Source organism: Rhagoletis zephyria, unplaced genomic scaffold (assembly GCF_001687245.7).
Source record: "Rhagoletis zephyria isolate East Lansing unplaced genomic scaffold, Rhagoletis_zephyria_1.1 Rzeph_scaffold_01312, whole genome shotgun sequence".
In the NCBI taxonomy this organism is placed as follows: Eukaryota; Metazoa; Arthropoda; class Insecta; order Diptera; family Tephritidae; genus Rhagoletis; species Rhagoletis zephyria.
The window spans coordinates 27412-39646 of NW_016158396.1; the positions used below are offsets into that span (position 1 = coordinate 27412).

The 12235-nt window shown below is 42.2% G+C and overlaps 1 pseudogene; it reads right to left on the bottom strand.

Annotated features, from left to right (window-relative positions):
* Window positions 1–842: 842 nt before the first annotated feature.
* The window catches only part of LOC108363578 (delta-1-pyrroline-5-carboxylate dehydrogenase, mitochondrial-like), an 18397-nt pseudogene continuing 7004 nt past the window's right edge, over window positions 843–12235 (bottom strand).

A 12235-nucleotide genomic window follows, 5' to 3' on the forward strand; every position in this document is an offset into this window, starting at 1 on the left:
CTTGCTAAGTGCTCATTTACACACGGCGATTTTTGTTGCCGCAACTCGACGTTTGTGGGAGAGAGCGTGACGAGGAAAGGAGAGGGGCACCGAGTTGCTCGTGCGCGGGCAACACGCTGACAACAATAATTGCATACACACAAATCGCCGTGTGTAAATGAAACGAGCAACACCAAAAGGGACAAAGTTTTCGTGTATAAACGCAGTCTAAGGGAGCCGATTTTGTCAAGAGGGAGCGAGAAAACTGTTTTTTGAGCAAACCTTATCTNTAAGGAGCATAACACCATGCTCTGCAAGCAGTTCCTTGTCGGGAGCCATACACGTGGTCACCCGAATGGGCAGCTGCTTGCTGAAGAGCCCTCGCCCAGGCACGTCAGGAGGCATCTGTACAAACTGACGGACGAAGTCCAGAGGTTCATTAAACAACCTCTGGACCCGTCGGCATATCGACAGGCCCTGAACGGCATTCACGGGGAGTCAGTCTCGAGTTATGTAGACTCCAGACCTGTGAATGCCGTTCTAGGCGCACAACCACCGGACATAGACGAGACGGAGCTTCATCTACCTCGGGAGAGAAGAACCACTATAGCCCAACTTCGTTCTTGCTACTGCAGCAGGTTAAACTCATACCTGAGCAGACTAAACGCAGATGTGCTCGGAGCATCTCTTCGTATGCCCGGAAAACCCAACAACCCTAACGCCTTTGTCCCTGTGGACCGACCCTACTGAGACTGCACGCTTCTTAGGGCGGCCGTTAGTGGAACATGACGACAACGACTGAGATATTAACCGATCTTGGCGGGGTTGTTGTAGCCGCTACAACAAGAACTACAACACTTTTGTCAAGAGTATCCGAAAGCAGCAAAATATAGCCCACCAAATTGAGGCGACTTTGTAATTACGTCCACAAACAAGTTTCCAGTTGAGGGTAAAAAGTTAGTCACACCTGGCGGCATACCAGCTTTCTTTGAAGCCAGCCATATTGAATAATGAGAATATATGCTATAATTGGAGGGTTTCCATAACATTCAATTACCCATAATGCTGGACTTAACGCTAGATGGGCAAAAAATTGGTATGATTAAAAGGATATAGCCGCGATGATACCGTCTTAATTCGGTCGGGCTGACTATTAATCAGTTTGATTTGCGACAAGAACATGACATCCCAGCAGTGAAAAATCATTGTTAAAAATAGCCAACTTTATAGTTAGATATTTTTAATTAGCTATGACAAAACCAACTTTAAGTGCGTTGTAAAGTCGTGAAGGAGTCATGCAGACGCAATCGGGAGTTTGTTTTATTTACATGTTTCTATTTAAAAATCCCCATACAAAAACTACTTTGAATACATTTTTTTTTGCACTTCACAAATTCTTTTTCGAATTCAGGACAAATGAAATGAACTTCGAAATTTTAAATTATCATTTTGATGTTATGTCTGACGGATGATTCAATAATTAAAGGTTTGCTCGTTAGTTACATTAGAGTTTTGACACTCCCTTAGCTCCCTTACAAAAGCTTTGCACACACTCACGAACCCACATACAGTGCCTTGCTAAGTGCTCATTTACACACGGCGATTTTTGTTGCCGCAACTCGACGTTTGTGGGAGAGAGCGTGACGAGGAAAGGAGAGGGGCACCGAGTTGCTCGTGCTCGGGCAACACGCTTTGTGCTCTCGTTCGTCTGTGTAAATTGAATTAGCGGTTCACAGCTGACAACAACGATTGCATACACACAAATGAAACGAGCAACACCAAAAGGGAATGTGAAAAATCGCGTCGACAAAAGTTTCCGTATATAAACACAGTCTTAATTCATTATTTTGGTACTCCATTTTTCTTGCGAAAACTACCACTATGCATACATACTTGCATACAAACATATGTGTAGTCCACTTACNAATGAGAGAGCAACATTCAGTGAGAGTGACTCTCATCAGTCAGATTTAGTCAGAAGAATTTTTTCTGGCAAAATCCTGAAAAGTGTCAAACTCAATTGAATTTAAATTAACGGAAATTAAAGAATACGCAAAAACTGAGAATATTCTAAAAAAGTAAAAAAAGTTAATTGAAATTGGAAGGAGGCAAAAAGTAATTGGTATAGTAAGTGTTTATTGTGCTTGTGCTTGTGTGAATGTGTTTTGTACTTACATTTCCATTCTTATTTGACGTTAGTTTTGTTGTTGCCATTCTTTGGACTAAAAATTTGGTTTTTTGCGTTCCTTTACTTTTCCTGTTACTCTCTTTTAGTGAGCGCATTTTGCTTACGCTCTGGCATTTTGACACTTTTCAGATTTTAGTCCAAAAAGATAAGGAATGAACCTNTTTTCAGATTTTAGTCCAAAATGATAAGGAATGAACCTATTATTGAATCATGCTACTGTAGCATGATTCAATAATACAAGGTTGTGTAATTTGTGACAGCTAAAATTTGACACTCCTTTATCCAGATTTGTATTTTGGAAGTAGGAGAAAGGGGAAGAATGTGATCGCCTTTTGCGAAAACGGTCGTAGAAAAGTACTACAAAAAGTACGCAAAGTATACAATTAGAAGTAAAATGGTATTATTTATTCTATGCAAATTGCAATATATTTGGTGTTTTAATGGAAATACTAGACAATACAGTTCTTGTCACCGCGATTCTAGGTACGTTGGTAATGCAGTTAAAATATTCAGCAATTCAGCTATGAAGAATTGTGCAAATCCTGGCATTGAATATTTCACGGGGCAATAATTTGTTACCAGCTTATGAGATGGTAACAAAATTTACCGGTTACAAGAGTATACAGAATGCGAAAAGGGTTTAAAAATTGACAGGAACTTTATTTACCGGTTACAAAATGTTTACTACCAGCGCAGAATAGACCTGTAAATAACGAACAAATGTTATTTTTTTATGAAATAATCTTTTTTGAAAAAAAACTGCATAATTAATGGTAAAGAAATTTATATTATTTAGAAAGTACAAGTTATTATCTTTAATTCTATATGAAATATTTTATCATGATGTACTTTTGGGTTTCAACAATTCAGTGATAATAAAAAATACAAATAAACAAAGCAAATAAACCTCTTTTATCTTCGTTATTTTTTGCCTGCGCCAAATTTGGTATCGTTGTAATCAGCGTAAAAAGTTCTATCTATCGGCATTTCTGGTTATTTTATAGCTAAACGGTCACTATTCTACACTTGTTCTAGAAAATTACATTTAGTATGACGAATTTTTGGTTTTACTACTAATATCACTAGAAACTGTAGAGTAAGCAACATTCTGCACAAGTAAAGGAGCCGATTTTATGTGTGGGAGCGAGAAGACTGTTTTATTACAAAACCTTTCTATTATTGAATCATGCTACTGTAGCATATTGTGGGGACACAACTTGGCAACCATCTGGCAACACAACTTCGGTGTGGCACTATTCTTCATTCCGTTTCACATTGTGATTCGTAGAAAAAGTCCTAGCCATTGCAACTTAAAAAAAGTGAATTTTCTTCCCAAGCGAGAGAGGAGAAGCTTCGAGATTCCAACAGCGTGTAGACGAAAAGAATTGGTTTTAGCTATTGAATGTTTAATTGTTACTTTCAAGTGTTAAGATAAAATAATACAAAAATAGAAATAAAGTATATGTGGTAACTCAGCTAGTCGCTACATATGAACTGGTGACCCCTACAAGTTATTGAACATTAAAATACGATCTTGCCACTCAACTTTTGCAAGATGCAAGCCACACGATCAGACTCTGCCGATGTTAGTGCCGGCCTCCCTAGCACATCCAACGAGGCTGCAATTGATGAATTTTTCGAGGCAGTCGCCCCACCACAGCACCAAGCAGTCGCACATGTTGACAGATTCGAAAAACTGGAACTGCCACCATTCTGGAGCAAACAAGTACAACTATGGTTCGCAGCAATAGAGGCGCAGTTTCAACTACGAAGAGTAACTTCCGACTTAACGAAATACCAAGCAGTAGTTGCGCGTCTCGACCAAGAAACGCTTATCGTCGTGGAACATGTCATCCTTAATCCACCTGAAACCGATAAGTATCTCACAATTAAAGAAGTCCTGGTAAACCACTTCTCAATTTCGCAGGAACGTCGTCTAAAAAAACTGCTTTCGGGTGTAGAGTTAGGCGATCGACGCCCGTCTGAGCTCCTCGCCGAAATCAAACGACTTGGTGGTAGTCAGCTCGACGCATCATTCGCTCGAACCATTTGGCTCGATCGTCTACCGCAATATGTGCAAGTAGCACTAACAACCTCCGGCGAACTAGACAATGACAAACTCGCCTTACTAGCCAATAAGATTGTTGAGATCCAACGAGACTCTGAGAACAGATTCCTGATGCCAATCGTTAACACTTCCGACAGCTCGATGCAGAAACAGCTCGACGATTTATCCAAGCAGCTAGGAAATTTGGCCAAGAAACTAAATCAAATAATTCCCAACGACGAACCCGCAAGACGTCAGCTGCCCCGCAACACAGCGCCAACATATTCGGGCACTGAACGCTCGGCCCCATCCTCAGTCTGTTACTATCACCGCAGATTCGGCACGCAGGCCAACAAGTGTACACGCCCGTGCACCTGGGTACAGAACCAGGGAAACAGCAGCAGCCCCCAGTAGACTCGGCGACTACTGGTGGCAAGTCCGGTCCCCGCCGACTGTTCATTTATGACCGCGTCTCAGGCACGAAATACCTCGTCGACACAGGCGCCGATATTTCCGTGACTCCTCCGTCACGTACTGACAAAACTTCACCTGCGCCACTTCTACTGCACGCTGCTAACGGCAGCAAGATAGAAACCTACGGTGAAAAATCCCTCACACTCAACATTGGACTAGATCGGCCAATTCGTTGGATATTTTGTATAGCCAAAGTACCGTATCCAATAATTGGAGCAGACCTACTACACCAATACGGGCTAATAGTGGACCTCAGGCGGGGATCCGTCACAGATCCCAGCACCGGTTCCCACAGTGTATGCTCTTACGCCACCGCCCCAATTACATCTATTACCGCCGTCAGCGAAACTAGCAAATTCACCCGAATTCTGAAAGATTTTCCTGAACTGCTGGGCAACCCGTCCAATCTCACGTCAGCCAAGCATTCAGTCAGACACCATATCTCGACCACTGGACCACCATGTGTCCAACGCGTCCGTCAGTTGTGCCCCGAACGGTTGAAGGTAGCCAAACAGGAATTCCAACTAATGGTTGAACTTGGTCANCAGCTCGATGCAGAAACAGCTCGACGATTTATCCAAGCAGCTAGGAAATTTGGCCAAGAAACTAAATCAAATAATTCCCAACGACGAACCCGCAAGACGTCAGCTGCCCCGCAACACAGCGCCAACATATTCGGGCACTGAACGCTCGGCCCCATCCTCAGTCTGTTACTATCACCGCAGATTCGGCACGCAGGCCAACAAGTGTACACGCCCGTGCACCTGGGTACAGAACCAGGGAAACAGCAGCAGCCCCCAGTAGACTCGGCGACTACTGGTGGCAAGGCCGGTCCCCGCCGACTATTCATTTATGACCGCGTTTCAGGCACGAAATACCTCGTCGACACAGGCGCGGATATTTCCGTGACTCCTCCGTCACGTACTGACAAAACTTCACCTGCGCCACTTCTACTGCACGCTGCTAACGGCAGCAAGATAGAAACCTACGGTGAAAAATCCCTCACACTCAACATTGGACTGCATCGGCCAATTCATTGGATATTTTGTATAGCCAAAGTACCGTATCCAATAATTGGAGCAGACCTACTACACCAATACGGGCTAATAGTGGACCTCAGACGGGGTTCCATTACAGATCCCAGCACCGGTTCCCACAGCGTATGCTCGTACGCCACCGCCCCAATTACATCTATTACCACCGTCAGCGAAACTAGCAAATTCACCCGAATTCTGAAAGATTTTCCTGAACTGCTGGGCAACCCGTCCAATCTCACGTCAGCCAAGCATTCAGTCAGACACCATATCCCGACCACTGGACCACCATGTGTTCAACGCGTCCGTCCGTTGTGCCCCGAGCGGTTGAAGGTAGCCAAACAGGAATTCCAACTAATGGTTGAACTTGGTCACGCCAGGCCGTCGAAGAGTCCTTGNCCCTTGGGCAAGCCCGCTACACTTGGCTAGGAAGAAAAACGCAGATTGGAGGCCGTGCGGGGATTACCGGAGGCTCAACGACCAAACATCCCGGATAGCTATCCAATTTCGCTCCTACATGATTATTCAGCAATGCTAGCTGATAAATGCATTTTCTCCACGATCGACCTCCGTCGCGCATTCCACCACATTCCGGTAGCGGAGGAAGACATCCCTAAGACTGCGGTTATCACCCCGTTCGGCCTATATGAATTTGTCAGCATGCCGTTTGGCCTTCGGAACGCAGCACAATCGTTCCAACGATTTATCAACGAGGTCCTCTCTAGTTTTGACTTCGTATACGCGTACATAGCGATCTCCTCATAGCTTCTTGCAACGAGCGACAACACGAGCAACATCTACGCTTGGTTTTTCAACGGCTCAGTCAATATGGCCTGTGTATTAACGTAGATAAATGCGTGCTAGGCTCAACCAACGTCAAGTTTTTGGGATACCAAAACACCGCAAAGGGTTCAGCGCCACTTCCTGATCGAGTGCAAACCCTTCGCGACTTTCCGAAGCCGAAAACTATTTTGGAACTAAGAAGGTTCCTTGGAGCAATAAATTTTTATAGGCGACACCTCAAGAACGCCGCCAGTGTACAAGCGCCGCTCAATGACTTCCTCAAGGATTCAAAGAAAAACGACAGGAGGCCTGCACCTTGGACAGAAGGAGCTGAGCGAGCATTTACAGCTGTTAAAGAGCAACTCGCGGACGCGACTCTCCTGGCACATCCCATACCAGCTTCGCAACTTCGTATTACCTGTGACGCATCCAGTACCGCTTTGGGAGCAGTGCTAGAGCAACAAAAAGATAACGGGTGGCAGCCATTGGGGTTCTTTTCCAAGAAATTGTCGCCTGCGCAGAGAAACTATAGCACGTACGACAGGGAGCTCACAGCGGTGTACGAAGCCATCAAAAATTTTCGACATTGGGTCGAAGGCCGAGAGTTCATTATTCGCACCGACCATAAGCCGCTCATTTTCGCCTTCCAGCAACAGTCTGACAAATCCTCACCGCGACATATCAGACAGTTGGGATTCATCAGTCAATTCACCACAAATATCCAGTACATTACCGGATCGGATAACCACGTCGCCGACACGTTTTCCCGCATCGACACATTGCACCTTCGAATGTGTATCGACCACGACGAACTTTCAACCGCCCAGGCGTTGGATGAGGAACTTCAGCGGTTGTTAACTCACAACGACACCTCCTTGAACTTACAAACGCTTAATTACGGTCCTGAGGGCAAAGGAATCACCTGCGACATTTCCACTAACAACGTTCGACCCTTCGTACCGACACCGCTACGACGCAGAGTTTTTGACGTACTGCACAACCTCGCTCACCCTAGTGGTAGAACCACCATCAAGATTATTGCTCAACGATACATCTGGCCGTCGATGAACAAGGACATCACTCAATGGGCACGGGACTGTGTCCCATGTCAGCGATCAAAAGTGGGTCGTCATATTCATACAACACCAGCTGCTTTTCCTCTTCCAGACGAAAGGTTTGATCACATCCACCTGGATTTGGTCGGGCCATTACCCGAGTCTCAGGGTTACCGATATTGTATGACGATGATTGATCGGTTTACGAATTGGCCTGAAGCAGTACCGATAAGAGACATCACAGCGAGCACAGTGGCCAACGTATTCTATTCGCACTGGATATCACGTTTTGGTTGCCCCAAACTTCTTACTACCGACCAAGGCACTCAATTCGAGAGCGCACTCTTCACATCCCTCTCGCGTTTAGTTGGCGGTAAAAGAATCCGCACGACAGCATACCACCCGGCAGCAAATGGACTTGTAGAAAGGTGGCACCGCACCCTCAAAGCAGCGATCATGTGCCACGAAATTCCGCAATGGACACGAGTGCTACCATCAGTTTTACTAGGGCTGAGGACCTGCTATAAGGAAGATTTAAAAGCATCACCAGCGGAGTACCTTTATGGGACAACGCTTCGGATCCCAGGTGAATTTTTCATGCACGAGAATTCTCAATCAGATCAGTCATTTTTCCTCGGAGAATTCCGCACCCACATTCAAAAGATAAGACCAGCTCCTACTTCGCACCACTGTCGTCAAAAAACCTTTTGTTACAAAGATTTGTCGACTTGTTCGCATGTGTTCCTCAGAGTCGACGCTACCAAACGCCCGCTCGACCAGCCCTATTCAGGTTCTCATAAGATCGTCAAAAGGATAGATGAGCGCGTTTATACCATCGAAGTCAACGGCAGAGATGTCAACGTGAACATCGAATGTCTTAAGCCCGCACATTTAGCCAGCGATGACATATTTGGCAGCGCCGCCCAGAGGTGAGTTCTAAGTAGACCAGATCTTCAGCATCATCCTAGCACTTCAACAAGCCTACCCAATAACTACGGTGTAGCATGACAGCTAAGCAAAACAAAATGTTCACACAATATTAAGTAAAAAGTTCAATATACTTTTGGCAATAACTAGGCCAAAGTACTCAAATCAATTTAGCTTGCGCTGCACTTCTCCAATAACATAAACTCGATTGAACCCATATACATTTATGTATGCATGCACAACAACGTAGAATCATAAGCATGACTAACAACTTAGAAATGTAAGTTTGTAAATTAGATTACTCATAAGGTAGATTGTAAGCATATAAAAGAACGGCGATGAGCCGAATAAAACATTCCCACTTTAAGACTCAACGTTTTTACTTGCGTTTTACTTTTGGAATCATTGTGGGGCATTTGAATGCTCACCTAAATGCGGCTGTAGAGCTAAGACAATACTAAACTCCTTCCAATCTTTACATGGCGATCCTGCCAGCTCAAAGCTAGATTCTGCCAGCTCAAAGCTAGATCCTGCCAGCTCAAATCTAGATCCTACCAACCCAAATCTAGACCCTGCCAACTCTATCAAGACCCTGCCAGTACATTATGGTAGAGGAATACGTTCCGGAAGGATCGAAAAACGCAGAAGAATACCCCAAATACATCCCTACAAAAATTGTAATAGGACCCAAACCAATATCCCTAGAGGAATACCGGCAAAGGCAAAACCGCCAAAAAGCCAACTTACAAGAGTTTAGGCAACTAATAAGCTGCGAACATAAACCCAAAAAACGTGGAGGTAGAAAGCGAAGGCACCAAAAAGAATGTGCAGAACTACAGCGAATAATTAACATCAGTCGCGGGCAACAAAAAAAGAAGTTGATAACCAAACTAAAAGATCTGCACAAAAATGGGTGGAACCCAGCAACAACAACAACGCAGAACCACCAAAAGGATCATTAGGAAATTTATAGTATGAACAGGGAAACCACCTTAGTAGACGTCATAAATCCAAAAACTAGGGAAGAAGAAACAAGGAGAATGTTAGCACAAATAAGACAGCTATAACTAATAAAAATACAAAAAAAAAATTTTTTTATTAAATTAAAAAACAAGAACTAATAATAAAAAGGAAAATTGTTTTTCTCATTCATTTTTTTTTCAACCGTAAAATATTATTAACATAAAAATGACTTGGTGGAAAATTGCACTAAACGGCATATTAATAGGAATAGCAGGATACGAAGTAGGAAAAGAAACCTCAGGTGAAAACACCTACGAAACTAAAGTAATTAAATATCAACCACATCCTATCGTAGAAAACAAGGAAGAAGTTCCCGATAAGTGGTTGACCGCTTTTGCATGCGTAGCTACATGTTTAATTGTCGCAATGGTAATCTTGATAAAAAATTACATTAAAAACAAATTGAGACAATTAAACAATGTACAACAACGCGTATAACTCTCTCAATAAAAAGAAACAACTTTCAAAAATGCCAAAAGTTTTAAACCAGAAATGAATCAATGGGAAGAAATCCATGACACATTAACTGACGAAAAATCTAAAGCTAGTAAATCATACAAATGTATAAACGAGAGTATTCCTATAACAACGGAAACTATAGTAAAACATTTGAACATAATCTTGGAAGCCCTTAATAACATTAGACAGGTGATCAATGTAGCAAATCGCATACTTACCACAGAACACCAAAAGGAAGCTTACCAATTTTTCATTGCAGTACGAGATAAACTTGTATCTTCGTTAGCCAGACACAATATAGAAGTAACAATACCAACCACATTAGAGGAGAATCTCCAGGTTGATTTTAACTTACTTCTGTCAGAGCGCGTCCGAAGCCGGACTCCATCACCCTCTTTAAGTCAAGGGGAAGACACCAAAAAAGTAAACATCCCAACCATAAACGTCACAATGGTACAAACAGTAGTCGAATTCATTAAAACCGCCTCGTCAGTACTCCCAGAGTTTGATGGGAAGCCAGAAAACTTACACAGCTTCTTAGATGCCCTCGACATACTTGATCAAATCAAGGATGAGCACGAACTTTTAGCAATAACAATGATAAAGACCAAGCTAAAAGGAACGGCAAGAAACTTCATCAGTAATGAAAACACGATTGGACAAATAAAAACAAAACTCAAAAACGCGATAAAAGGTGAATCGGTAGAGGTTTTAACCGCTGAACTTCTAAACGTTCAACAACGTAGTAAAACTGCTAACCAATACACAGCGGAAATAGAAAAAATTACCAGATCACTAGAAGGAGCATATATCTCGGATGGATTAAACCCAGACTTAGCAACGAGATATTCTACACAGGCAGCCGTCAAGGCAATGTGTAAAAACAGCTCCAACAATAATGTTAAAATGATAATGCAAGCGGGAACGTTCACAACAATGAACGATGCGATCTCTAAGTTCACCAACAGCTGTACCGAAATAACAGGCAGCTCGAATACAATTTTGAACGTACGACAACAGAGTCAGTACAGGAACAATTTCCGGGGAGGATACCGAAGTAACAACTATGGAAATTACCAAAATCGGAGATTCAGACCACAACCGAGATACAACAATAACTCAAGGTCGTACAGCAATAATAATAATAACCGAAGAGGATCACAAGCCCAAACGGCAATAGATCCTACAACCAGACCCGCAATGTGCGCAGCTGCACCCAGACGGAAAACCAGGAAGCTCCACTTCAAAATTAATAGAAAGAAAAATATGTGTACTGAACCTAAATCTAAACAGCTATATATCCACAAGGACATCCCTAAATAATTCGATTTCAAATTTTTTAATTGATACGGGAGCAGACATTTCCATTATAAAAATGCATCAAATTAGTAAAACTCACAAAATTAATAAAGAACAAATTACAGATTTAAAGGGCATTGGTCAAGGAATAACTAGCACATTAGGCACAATTAAAGCGGATTTAAAAGGTGATGACCTTCTAATTTACCATAAATTCCATGTCGTAGAAGACGACTTTCCAATCCCATGCGATGGAATAATAGGACTAGATTTCATAAAGAAATACAATTGTATTTTAGATTATGGCAAAACAGAGGATAAATTAATCCTAAGGCCATATGACTTCCCCCAAACAATAACAATGCACCTAACAAATTGTCTGTCTGTCAACACACTTACTATCCCTGCTAGATCTGAAGTTATTAGACAAGTCAAAGTAAACACCGATAACAAAAACATCTTCATACCACACCAACAATTATCTGAAGGCATTTTCATAGCAAACACTATCACAAATAAAGATCAAACTTTTGTTAGAATTATCAACACAACACATAAAAACACAACTATTCAAAATTACAAGATCAATACCGAAAATTTAGACGATTACACACTAATTAAAACAACCACACACGATAAAAATTGCAATGATACAGAGAAATTAAAAAGATTAACAAAAAACTTTCCACAATTTGTCAACTCTCAACTAACAACACTATGCACAGAATTCATAGACATATTTGCACTAGAAACAGAACCAATTTTCTCTAATAATTTCTACAAACAAAAATTATACATGAAGGATGACACTCCTGTTTACATAAAAAATTATAGATTGCCTCAAACGCAAAAAGGAGAAATAAGCAAACAAGTTAATAAGTTAATCGAAGATGACATAATAGAACCCTCCATATCGGAATATAATAGCCCAATCTTATTAATAATAATAATAGATTGGCGCTTACAC